Source organism: Octopus sinensis, linkage group LG8, assembly GCF_006345805.1.
Source record: "Octopus sinensis linkage group LG8, ASM634580v1, whole genome shotgun sequence".
NCBI lineage: Eukaryota > Metazoa > Mollusca > Cephalopoda > Octopoda > Octopodidae > Octopus > Octopus sinensis.
The window spans coordinates 105292870-105306038 of NC_043004.1; the positions used below are offsets into that span (position 1 = coordinate 105292870).

General features: G+C 37.6%; 1 protein-coding gene and 1 pseudogene across 1 annotated transcript in view; one reads left to right on the forward strand and one right to left on the reverse strand.

Moving 5' to 3' along the window:
* LOC115214890 (retinoic acid receptor gamma-like) overlaps positions 1-13169 on the forward strand; it is a 56183-nt gene that overhangs the window by 2570 nt on the left and 40444 nt on the right. The window lies entirely within an intron of this gene.
* On the reverse strand, positions 6450-6568 carry LOC115215297 (annotated as a pseudogene).

The following is a 13169-nucleotide window of genomic DNA, read 5'->3' on the forward strand; positions in this document are numbered from 1 at the left end:
GGTTCTCAATTTTTTCAACTTTGTGGCTTGCCGGAGATGAACTAAAAATGCTACTGCAGCACTCTGTTTAGCTACCAGCAAATTTTGGAAAGGTTCTTGGACACTGAAATTTGACTTGTGGTACTCAGTATATTTTGTATAAGTGGTTTGGAGGCGGGGAATTGAAATTGAAAACTTTGCTGACAATGGTAAAATGTAGAAAACTTTGTTGTTGTTGTTGAAGCCCTCTAGTCTCCTATATTATGGTGGTTGTAATGGTCTAAATGCATGCTGTGATTTGGAGAGGTGGAAGTATTATGTGTTTGTAATATCACTGGATTTCTGGGAATTTGCCATAATGGCGTTAGTAAGAGTAGTTACAAATATTGGTGATTGCCGTGATTCTTTCAGGCCTAAGTTAATTTAGGTGTATTGTTTGAGCTTTTAGAGTTCTTTTTTTTTTTCTTTTTTCAGTATCTGCTAGAAGGAAAGCGTTAGTTGTGCTTTTGTTTAGGACTTACCCAACTTTTTTTGATGATAAACCCGGTCATTGAATCCTTGATTCTTCTTTTAAGGTGGCAAGCTGGCAGAAACATTAGCACACCAGGCGAAATGCTTAGCAGTATTTCGTCTGCCATTACATTCTGAGTTCAAATTCCACCGAGGTTGACTTTGCCTTTCATCCTTTTGGGGGGGTCGATTAAATAAGTACCAGTTACGCACTGGGGGTCGATCTAATCGACTTAATGTCCTTGTTTGTCCTCTCTATGTTTAGCCCCTTGTGGGCATTAAATAAATAGGAATCCTTGATTCTTCATTGACTCTAAGTATCAATAATGATAATTTTTTCTCATTTCGGCACAAGGCCAGAAATTTTGAGGGGAAGGGGAAATTGATTACATTGACTCCACCCCCCACCCCCCCAATGTTTAACTAGTCCTTATTTTATTGACCTCCAAAAAAGATGACAAGCTGAGTCAGTTTTGGCAGCATTTGAACTCAGAATGTAAAAAGACAAAAAAAAAAAATGCAGTGTTCTAACAATTATGTCAGTGTGCTAATAGTAATCCAGCAAATTATGGGTAAAGAGGTTAGTGATTGCATTGACTCCCAGTACTGACTGGTATTGATAATAATGAAAGAAAATACACATGTGTTATATGGGTGATATTCAACATGTTAATGAGAATATTGCAATAGTTACCATAAGAGAACTTCTCTTATGAACTTGTGGTGCATTTAAGCTTTCTTGTTTATATCACTGCTGCAGGGGTGGGGAAACTTTTTTGTGTGGAGGGCAAAAATTTACTAAGAAAACGGTCCGTGGTTGGATCACAAGTTCTAACTCTTATAATCTCTGTGGATCTTGTATATATCTGTGTGATAAGTAGCCAAGTGTAGGAGTGGCTGTGTGGTAAGTAGTTTGCTTACCGACCACATGGTTCCGGGTGCAGTCCCACTGTGTGGCACCTCGGGCAAGTATCCTTTTCTATAGCCTCGGGCTGACCAAAGTCTTGTGAGTGGATTTGGTAGACCGAAATTGAAAGAAGCACGTCATTTATATGTGTGTGTGTGTGTGTGTTTGTTCCCCAACATTGCTTGACAACCGATGGTGGTGTGTTTATGTCCCTGTAACTTAACGGTTCAGCAAAAGAGACAGATAGAATAAGTACTAGGCTTAAAAAGAATAAGTCCTGGGGTCGATTTGCTCGACTAAAGGCAGTGCTCCAGCATGGCCACAGTCAAATGACTGAAACAAGTAAAAGAGTAAAAGGATATCTATGTATAATCTGATTTACAGTAAAAAAGCTTTTGAATTAATGCTGCCACTAAATTTAGGACGTTTATATCGCTTATGAGGTTTTCTATATTTTTTAGCTAATGTAATTGGTTCTCAAGGGGGTGGTACAAACCTAGCAATATGTGTTTTGTAGTATAAACAAAATTTCCATTCAAATGGCAATTACCGGACGATTTCTGTTCGAGTCTAACCATTTTAGCCATAATGGAAATGTCACCTATGTTGCAAATAGGCATATGAATATTGTATAAATTGTGTAATTAAAAATTTATCATATTTTGTACATACAAGTATATCAGCCTGTAGACGAAATAAAATGGGCTTGCAGGCACAATTGCATCCGTGGGCGGGGGTTTTCCCACCCCTGCACTAGTGGGAGATAAGTAAGAGTGCTTATATGCAACACAAGTCGATATGAGAGGTTCTTTTATGGTAATTACTGCATTAGTCTGCATTCTAACACAACATCCACTTTTAAGTGGGGATAAATATTACCATTTGATGTTAATACTGCTTCTGTTGTCATTAATTATGAATTAAAGTACTTTTTTTTTCTATTAAATTAACATCATTAACCCTCTTTGATACCAACCTACTTGAGACTTCCTCTCTCTGTGGTACAAATTTTTTGTGTTTTAAAGTGGTCTAAATCAAAACCTTTCATTATAATTTCAGGCAAATTTGTGCTCTAAACACCAACTTAATAAATCATAAATTATTAAAACTTTTTCTTGATTTTGAAACTGGATCAAAGGCAGTGTATTTTAACAGAAATATAGTCACAGAAAGTTTAATGAGAAGGGTGTGTTACATATTCGTTAGCATGGTCATTGATATTTAATTGGAGTGAATTTTAGACAGAAGTCATAACACTCTTCAAAACACTCTTCCAGTTTGTTTTTCAGTTTTGTTAAAACTATATTTGTACAGTTAAAGCCAGCTTTAAACATATATGAACTTGGAAACATAAGTAAAAATGGTTTAAATGCTGCACTAAGCTTCATTTATATTGTTCAAATAATTACAGAGTTTTACTTTTAAAGAATGATTTAACTTAGAGAGACACACACACACACTATCTCTCTCTCTCTCTCTTTCAGCTCTTGTGCCTACAAAATGGATTATTATTATTATTATTATTATCATAGCAGTGAACTGCAGAATCATTAGCATGCTAGACAAAATACTTTACATTCTGAGTTCAAATTTTGCTGGGGTTGACTCTGCTTTCATCCCTTTGGGGTCAATGAAATAAGTACTAGCTAAGCAGGGGGGGGAGGGGGTCAGTGTAACTTCCCCCACCTTAATATCAGGCCTTGTGCCTATAGTAGTAAGAATCATCGTTACTGAGGTTGGCAGAATCAGCAGAGAAGCAGACAAAATTCCTCGTTATATTTAATTACGTCACTTCATACATTCAGTGCTAAAATCCCTGCAAGGCCGACTCTGGCTTTCATCGTTCTAGAGTTGATGAAATACATATTACATGTACTAGACAAGCACTTAGTTGATTGTAATCGACTACCCCCACCACCCGTCCAAAAATTTGAGATCTCATGGCTATGTTAGAAATCATTATTATTGGTATTTTAAAGTTAATTACATGTTAATTTGATATATGTAGTTGAAAGGAGAAAATAGCAGAGAACTATAAATGACTGAACATACATCTTCCTCTCTGTACTTTTTTCTTTGTGGTACTTCCCTCCTTTTCTTTTCTTCATGAAACATTGTTAGTAGATGTTCAAAAAAAGAAGGGAAACAAATTCACTCAAAACTACATCCTTTCCTTCTAAAAAAAAAAAGACTCTTTCCTATTGTAAGTGAATTTAAGTAGGATATTTCTCTCTCCTCCCTTTCCTTATTCTCTTACCCTTCTTTTCCTCCTACCCCCATCCATTTCCCCCCCCTCATCCTCAACTTCCTCCCTCCCACGCATCACATTTTTTTTTTTATCTTTCCAATCCTGCAGAAGTACACTGAGAGGGAAGGGAGAGAAGGGAGCTGGATGCTTGAATGGAAAGGAAAGCCTTGTCCCACATCCAGCACACTCACATCTTCCCCAAACTGCTGACTGTCAGGTCATATTGACTATTGGGTCACCTTTCCCTCCCTTTCTAGGTCATCCTAACCAGTAGAATGAAGAAGAGTTTACATTCTCCATGGATTTTAGGTCGCATTTAAACCAAAATTATTTTCAGCTACAAAATAGTGTATTATTAATGATGATGGTGATTTAGACACAAGGCCAGCTATTTGAGGAGAGAAGTTTTAGTTTATATCATCTACTCGTAGCAGTAGTAGTAGTAGTAGCAGTAGCAGCATTAGTAGTAGTAACAGTAGTAGTAGCAGTAGTAGTAGTTGTCGTAATCCTTTCTCCAAGGCCTGAAATTTGGGGGGGAGTGGGTGGTCTATTACCCCAGTGCTTAACCGGTACTTATTCCATTGGCCCTGACATGATGGAAAGTCAACCATGGCAGAATCTGTACTCAGAACATAAAAATGGATGAAATGCTGCTAAGCATTTCGTCCAACATGTCATAGCTGTGTGGTAAGAAGTTCGCTTCCCAACCACATAGTTTCAAGTTCAGTCCAACTGAATGGCACACTGGGTACATCTCTTCTATAGTCCCAGGCTGACCAAAGCATTGTGGTGGGATTTGGTAAAATGAAAGCAGCCCAGTGTGTGTGTGTAGAGAGAGAGAGAGAGAGAGAGAGAGTGACATATATTCATGTGTGTGTATCTATATGTGTGTGTTTTTTTATTTGTGTCCGTCTCTCCCACTGCCTGGCATCCAGTATTGGTTTGTTTATGTCCTTATAATTTTTGGCAAAAGTGACGAATAAAACAAGTACCAAACTTTAAAAAAACGAAACTAGTACTCTAGTCAAATTAATCTACAAAATCCCGTTCCAGGTGGTGCTCTAGCATGGCTGCAGCCCAATAATTGAAACAAATAGGAAATAAAAGATTGTCCTCATAGTATTGGCCCTACAGCATTTAAACCTGCCATATCCAGCCAAAATATTCTACTGGCTTTATATTCAAACTGACCAGATCTGGCCTCTCAATCCTACTCTGCAATGTCAATGTAAAAATAAATAATCACATTGTCAAAATCTTGAAGTGGGAAGATAATGCATGATTAACCCAAAACTATGAAAAAAAGAAGCAATACATTTGACAGAGTAGTCTTTGCATGAAAGACAAAGTTGACTTTGGCATAATTTAAATTCAGAATGTAAAAAAAAAATTGAATGAATTTCACTGAGCATTTTATCTGATCCTCTAACCGTTCCACCCTCTTTCTGCCTCAATATTTTCTAATTTAGGTACATTACTCTTTACCCTTTTACTTGTTTCAGTCATTTACTTGTTTCAAATCGACCCCAGGACTTATTATTTGTAAGCCTAGTACTTATTCTATCGGTCTCTTTTGCCGAATCGCTAAGTTACGGGGATGTAAACACACCAGCATCGGTTGTCAAGTGATGTTGGGGGACAAACACACACATACATATATACGACATGCTTCTTTCAGTTTCCATCTACCAAATCCACTCACAAGGCTTTGGTCGGTCTGAAGCTATAGTAGAAGACACTTGCCCGTAGATGCCACGCAGTGGGACTGAACCCGGAACCATGTGGTTCGTAAGCAAGCTACTTGACACACAGCCTCTCCTGCTAGTAGTTCTCTAGACATTTTCTATTCGTTTCTCACTCTGGCTACACTCTTAGAACATTTATTTCCACTGCAAATTAGGAGGTCACCTAGGAAAAAGAAGCTATCACTAGAGGGCCTTCGAAGCATTTGAAAGAATTTATTTCCTTGATGATTTTCATGCTAACAACTTCGGTGCATGTTACGGTGTCATTTCCCTATCAGCTTCTCTCTCTCACTCTCTCTCTCTCTCAGTTATTTTAATTGTTCTTGTTCTGAGCTCTTCTGGTCTTGAGCCATAGATCACTCTTACCACAATGTTTATATAACATTTGTATCGTATCTTCTATCACTTGTTTCAGTTGTTAGACTACAGCCATGCTGGGGCACTGTCTTGAGGAATTTTAGTGAAACAAATTGACCTCAGTACTTTTTTTTTTAAAATCTGGTGCTTATTATTACATCAGTTTTGTTTGATGAGCTTCTGAGTTACAGGGACATAAACACGCCAACACTAGTTCGGCTCAAATGGTGGTGAGGGAGAAACACTGACACAAAGACATGCACATATATATATGTGGGTTTCTGTTTACTAAACCCTCTCACAAGGATTTGGTTGGCCTGAGACTATAATAGAGTACACTTGCCCCAAGGAGCCATGCAGTGGGACCGAACCCAGAATCATGTGGTTGGGAAGCAAACTTCTTACCACACAGACACATATGTTTACTTTGCAATCACATATAACACCCTGTTGGATCCCACTAATAAGGTATCAGTCAACTTAGGTTTGACTGATATTGGCAGGCTGAACACATACAGAAGCCTGTCATCATCATCATCATCGTCGTTTAACGTCCGTTTTCCGCGCTAGCACGGGTTGGACGGTTCGGCCAGGGTCTGGGGAGCCAGGGGCTGCCCCAGGCTCCAGTCTGATCTGGCAGTGTTTCTACAGCTGGTTGCCCTTCCTAACGCCAACCACTCCGCGAGTGTAGTAATAAAGGAAATGCTTACAGCACCTATGTTTCCCAAGCGGTCACCCATCTAAGTTCTAACTAGGCTCGATGTTGCTTAACTTCGGTGATCAGACAAGAACCGGTGCTTTCAACGTGATATGGCCGTAAGCCATATATATATATATAAGCCATATATATATATATAAGCTATATATATATATATATATATATATATATATATATATATATATATATATAGTTGAGGTATGTTCTGTTAAGAACGTATAAGAGTACAAATAGAGCTCGTCCACTCTTAGAATTCCCAAATAGCCAGTAGTATTCTTATGGTATGCTACCAATTCTAGTCTTAGGTGTTCCTCATGTATGAAAGTAAAAAGTAAAAGAGTCAAAAGGAAGAGTAAGTATGGTTGGGCAGCTTTTTAATCGCTACGGATGTTTCGATACATACAGATCCCCGTATATACAGGATTTAAAGTTTAAATTAAATTGTTTAACGATTTACCTGTATAAGGTGTTCTATATGTATCTCCTCAGACAATACTCAGTTGCTGTCTCTGTAAGCAAAATCTAGATTTCCATGCTACAACATCCATGGCTTCTTTGAAACTCAAAGAAGAAGCCATGGATGTTGTAGCATGGAAATCTAAATTTTGCTTACAGAGACAGCAACTGAGTATTGTCTGAGGAGATACATATAGAACACCTTATACAGGTAAATCGTTAAACAATTTAATTTAAACTTTGTGTGTGTATATATATATATATACGCACAAACATATATATACATCATACATACATACATACATACATACATATATATACATCTATATATACACATACATATATATATATATATATATATATATATACATATGATTGATTGATTGATTGATTGATTCTAGTTTCAGCTTATGAGCTGTGGCCATGCTGGGGCACCGCCATTTGGTGTTGCTACTTGGTTTCACTTCACGAAAGCTTTCTAGCAACTGCCATTTGGTGCATGAGAGAGTTCGATGCAGCTGCCCTCATCTGCCCCACCTGCCGTGAAGTTGGTTCATCTGGGACACCTGACAGGAAGAGATCCAGCTTTATTTTAAAGACATCTGCATCCACCCCATGCAGGTCTCTCAGGTTCTTCGGGAGAATATTGAAGAGCTGTGGGCCTCGGAAGCCCAGGCTATCACAGAATCTTGTCCTACATCTTGATGGCAAGTTTGGAGTCCTAGGCACCACGCAGTGGCGCCCAGTTCTGGCATTTGCGTAACTCTCGATGCCAAAGTTCAGGACACGTCTGTATATATATATATATATATATATACACACATGCATATATATATATATATGTATATATATATACACACATGCATATATATATATATATGTATATATATATACACACATGCATATATATATATATATATGTATATATATATGTCATCATCACCATCATCATTTAACGTCCGTTTTCCATGCTAGCATGGGTTGGATGGTTCAACCAGGGTCTGGTAAGCACCAGGCTCCAGTCTAGTTTGGTGGTGTTTCTACAGCTGGATGCCCTTCCTAACGCCAACCACTCCGTGAGTGTAGTGGGTGTTTTTTATGTGCCACCGACACAGGGACCAGAGGGGGCTGGCAAACGACCACGATCAGTTGGTGCTTTTTACGCGTCTCCGGCACAGGTGTCTTAACTACAATTTCCATTTGATATTTATTTTGATGCTGGTGTTAACATACTTGACTCAATAGGTCTCCTCAAGAACAGCGGATCACTCTATGATCTAAGGTTAGCACAGCAGGCCTCCTGTGATTCATGAACTCACTTCATTTGTCGGGTCTTCACAGTCACAGCATATCTCAGGTGTCTTGGTCTTCGTCATTTCCTCTGTGAGGCCCCCACCAGCATGGGTATCACAACTACAATAGCCATGCGATTTTTATTTTGATGTTGATGAACTTGACACAATAGGTCTCCTCAAGCGCAGCAGGCCATCCTGCAAGCCATGAACTCACTTCATTTGTTGGGTCTTTGAAGTCACATTATATCTCCAGAGGTCTGGTCTCTCGTCATAGCCTCTGTGAAGCTCGACACACAAAGACCATGCTTGACCACCTCCTGCAAGCCATGAACTCACTTCATTTGTCGGGTCTTCGAAGTCACAGCATATCTCCAGAGGTCTTGGTCTTTCGTCATAGCCTCTTGTGAGGCTAACGTACAAAGGTCATGCTTGACTACCTCGTCCCATGTCTTCCTGGGTCTACCTCTACCCCAGATTCCTTCAACAGTTTGGGAGTGGCACTTCTTCGCACATCTCTCCTCATCCATCCATAGTACATGACCATACCAATGCAATTGTCTCTCCTGCACGCTGCATCCGATGCTTCAAATGCCCAACATTTCTCTCAGGGCGCTTACACTCTGTCATGTGTGCACACTGACATTACACATCCAGCGGATCATGCTAGCTTCATTTCTTTCCATCCTACGCATGTCCTCCGCAGTCACAGCCCATGTTTCACTGCCGTGAAGCATGGCGGTTTGCTCACATGCGTCGTACAATCTACCTTTCACTCTGAGCGAGAGACCTTTTGTCGCCAGTAGGGGAAGAAGCTTCCTACACTTTGCCCAGGCTATTCTTATTCTACCTTCGAAACACGCTAGAGTTGAACTAGGGACAGCTAATGAAGGGGATTTTTCCTTGTGTAGTTTGTCTTGTACTCTGTTTTTCTGTTGTAAAAAAATGGTTTGTTCCATGCTTGTTTTTCCGTTTTCGTTTCTCGTTGAGTTCTACGTCTATTTGTGGTGTCCTGTACTCACGTATATATATTTATATATGCATGTATATATACATGTAGATGTAGGTACGTACATATATGTACGTATGTATGCATATATTTTATTTATTACACTATATATATATGTATGTGTATGTATATATGTATGTGTGTGTGTATATTATATATATATTATATATATATATATATATATCAAACATAAATAATAACAATATTTTCTTTAATCAACATTCTCATAGAATAATGATAGTGATTTCTATTTTCGCACATATTTTACTAACATTTTCACATAAAACTGTTTAATTCCAATGAAATTAGATTTACACATTTTAGTGAATGTGTAAAGATTCACTTAAATTCTGTCTTCATAATAATTTTCTTTAAAACATTTCAATTAAACTGTGGAGATTTATTTCAATTAAACATTCTCTTGTCTCCCCATTAGCCCTCATCTCTCTCTCTCTCTTTCTCTCTCTCTCTCTCTCTCTCTCTCTCTCCCCCTCATTGAGTAGCTGTTGTGTAGTCAACTGTTCCTCCCCTTCCAATCCTCCTCCATTGCTGGTCAGTCAGCCTTAATCTTGTTGAATTGAGTTGTTTGGTTTCTTTTCAACTGCAAGATTCTATGGAATTCTCTGGAATTCTTCTTTGCCTCTGTAGCAAAATGAATGAATAACTAAGGAGGATATTTGCAGTTGAAGTTTTTTTCTGGAATAGCTTGATTGATGTAGATCTCTGTCTTTTTCTCGCGCCCCCCCCCCCCCCGATCCTTTCTTCATATCTCATAGCTCACTACCCATATCTTCCTATCTCTGTCCCTATCCATTTCTTGTATTCTTTCTCCCCTTCTTCCTGTCCTCACTCTTACTTCTCTCTCTCTCTCCCTCTATCTCCCCCTCTCTCTCTCTCTCTGTTGTTTGTGGTTAGAGAGAGAGGCTGAATTATCTCTGCAAATATTTCTTTGGTTGATATAATTTCAAAATATTTGTTGTTGTTGTTATTATTGTCGTCACTCCTTTCTCTCAACCCCTCCTCTCACTCTGTCTTAATATTTATGGTTTCTTTAGTGCTTATGATGTATTTGTAATATGAATAGATTTTGTTTTATGTGTGTTTTTGAATCTTATATATTCTCTTAGTATATATTTATTTTATACATATAATATTTTTGTTGTATATTTTATATTTATATTTGTATTGTGAATTTTGTGTATATTATATGTGTATTTTATACGGCTATATTTACATTGTATAGTATTTTATGTGTATATATTTATAATTTATTTTGTCTATATTTTTTTCTTTTTTGTGCATATATTAGTTTCTGTTTTTTTTTTTTATATTCAAATATTTGTATTGTGTGTTTTTAGGGTCTGTATACATTTGTTTTCTGTATTTTTTTATGTTGATATATTTGTATTCAGAATTTCTTGAAATATACTTTGGGAAATGAATTTGACAATGAATCACTGCATCTCCCTTCGCACAAAAGTTCTCCTGCACACATTCAGACATCTCTTTCTCTCTCTCTCTAGCCACTACACATTCTTTTATTTTCTCTCCTTGTTGCTTTCTGTGTTCCTTTCTGTGGAAGAGCGTAGGCTCGAAACGTTAAAAACTTTTTCACTTCCCAAACATTATACTTATACATCTGTTTGTTGTCTACACCACCTGTCTTTGTGAATTCTCCCCATGTATATGTATATATGTATATATATGCATTAGTTCTTCAAACACACACACATATAATGGATTTTCATTCACACATATATGTGAGAATTTCACATACACACTTACACAATCCATAAAATTGTTTCATACATGTACCCACAAATGCACACTCACACACACACATATATGCACATTACTTTCCGTTTATGCTACAAAAAGTGGTATGTAAGTGTAATTGAAATGTATGTGCACACACACACACACACACACACACACACACACCACACACACACACACACAAGCAAAAAATAATAAACATACATTAGTAGCTTATAAACATGCACTTACACACTTAAATTTCTATCTCTTCCCCCCTTTGCACCCCTCCTGCTGTGTGGAAAAGAGTTCTGTATTCATAGCATCTCATCCACCACTCCTCTCTCTCTTAACTGCCTTAACTGATGTCCTAGATTAGGGGAGTAAACTAGGTCTTTTGTGAGTGAGCATGTGTATGTGCATGTATGATTTAATGTGTGAGAGAGAAAGAGAGAGAGAGTAGGGGGGTGGAGCTTGAGAGGGCCACCCTCCACCTACACACACACCTCATATTGCTCAGTTTCTTTCTTTCTTTACCGGCTCTTCTTCTCCCAGAAGTGCCTATGTGTATATGTAGGCATACATGTAAGTGCTATTGCTACTACCACTACTATTGGACCATGTACACACACACACACACACACACACACACATACTAACACATACTAACACATACTAACACATACTAACACATACTAACACACACTAACACAAGCATAGATACATAACATTTAGACACACATATTAATACAATCACATACACACACACACACACACATATATATATATATATATAGATATATATATATATATATATATATTCATGTTTTGTGTGTGTGGTTAAATTTTTTGTTTTTGTGGTGTGCTTTTCTACTATTCAGTAAACACCTATTAAGGGTCGGCTCTTGTTACTTTCTACCGACTTACCTACCAACCTACCTCTGGCATTTACAGTGTTAATCAGTGCATTTGGTCATGAAATAAACCTTTCCACCCACCTTCTCACCTACACCACCCCTACATCTATACACCCTTATTTCTATGTCTTATCTTAAATAAATAAATAAGTTAAACCCCTCCTCTCTCTCTCTCATGTATTTCTCTACATAATCCTTTCTCTTCCCCTTATCTCTCCACTGTTAGATGGAGGTGGAGATCTGCCTGCTCCTTAATTTCACTCCTCTCTCACCTTGACCCCCATACACTGTTCCAGATCCTTCCCTTACCTGTTTATTGATAAAAAAAGGGGAACAGGCTGTACCATCCCACTCTCCCTCTACTACCACTTATTCAGATATTCTAGAAATTTCATAACCATTAATAATAATCTCTTCTGTATAATACACTGGAAAACACACACACACACACACACTCACATCTTTAAACATACACACACTACCCTATAATTTCACATGCTCATTTACAATAACACATGCTATTTGTCTCTTTCAAGTCTTCCCTCCATCACATGCATGCACACACACACACACACACACTCATGTTATTTGTGTGTGTGTGTGCATACATGAGCTTTCACACAGTTTCTATCCACTTAATAAATTCACTCACTTGGCTTTCATCATTCCAGGGTGATAGTAGAAGACATTTGTCCAAGGCACTATGCAGGGAGACAAAACTCAAACCACATGGTTGCAATATACACACACTCATATATATTTTATACACACACACACACATATACACAGGCGAAAATAAATTTAAGACCGATGATAAAAGTTCTGTTTCTTACAAAATATTTTGTTACTAACACCATACAAATTATTTTTATCTTTTACACCTTATGCAGAATTTATTTCTCTTTTGAATGATGCAGACAATAACTATTTTTATACAACTTGAAGAATTCTAATGCTAGATTAATATAAACGTTTCAAATTTACTGGCAAAATTAGTCTAAGACAAATGAAATACATATTAGCACTTTGTGCCGTAGCCTTCATTCTTAATAACCTCTGAACAACGCCTCGGCATTGAATTTGCTAAGTGATTACAAAATTCTATGGGAATGTTTTGCCATATTTCATTGATATAATTGTTTTAGAGTAGATGGTTTTTTTAGCATGGACATTTTTGGAAACATAATTCCACAAGTATTATGCTGATCAAAAAATTCCATAACCTTTTTGGCTTTGTGCACAGGACTATTGTCCTGCTAATAAATAGCCCCTGGAG